At 44.9% G+C, this 680-nt stretch overlaps 1 non-coding gene across 1 annotated transcript; it reads left to right on the top strand.

Moving 5' to 3' along the window:
* The first annotated feature begins 335 nt into the window (after positions 1-335).
* Positions 336-407, top strand: TRNAE-CUC (transfer RNA glutamic acid (anticodon CUC)). Its single transcript has one exon. It is a non-coding gene; the product is annotated as a tRNA-Glu (tRNA).
* Positions 408-680: the final 273 nt, after the last annotated feature.

Raw genomic sequence — 680 nt, 5'->3', positions numbered from 1 at the left:
TGTCAGCCCCATGTGTCTTCCTGGAAGAGGCTCTAGGTAGGCAGAAGAAGAAGCAGAGAGGGCTGCACAGGGGTAAATGAAAGCAGACGAGGCTTGTTCCTCTTGAGATTTGTTTGTGTTGTGTTGTTCTTGTGATGCTGGTGTAGGAGGCTGAAACTTAAGTGGAGTTTGTTTCAGTAGCCTTTGGTTGGGCTCAGGGCAGGCTGTGACCCTGAGGTTCCTTCATTTCCTCTTGTTGTCCTTTCTGGGCAACAGAGAATGGACCAGATTCACAACTTGGAGATAAGGTAGACTGCATAAGCCTAGGACAGGTAACAAAAGCTTGTAGTAGAACATCCCTGGTGGTCTAGTGGTTAGGATTTGGTGCTCTCACCGCCGTGGCCTGGGTTCGATTCCCCGTCAGGCAAGCAGACTTTTTCAACTTCCAATTGAAAGAAAATCAGGATTCTTCATGATGCTGGGAAGGTCTTTGGAGACCATTTCAAAATCGAACCTTCCAGGTGCCTCAGAGCAGAATGTGGAGGCCTCTTCCCACTGAGGACCTTTCATACAAATAGAGTTGTGCAAATCACTTAATCTTTTGCTTGCTAGCTAGCCTAGCCAAAATTATAATAACAATAATAATAACAATCAAGGTTGACCCAAGATGAATTTTTTTCAGTTTTCTTGTTGAAACAAAA

The sequence above is a fragment of the Chrysemys picta genome, chromosome 12 (assembly GCF_011386835.1).
Source record: "Chrysemys picta bellii isolate R12L10 chromosome 12, ASM1138683v2, whole genome shotgun sequence".
In the NCBI taxonomy this organism is placed as follows: domain Eukaryota; kingdom Metazoa; phylum Chordata; order Testudines; family Emydidae; genus Chrysemys; species Chrysemys picta.
The sequence above is the reverse complement of the archived record's forward strand: the minus strand, read 5'-3'. Positions and strand labels throughout refer to the sequence as shown.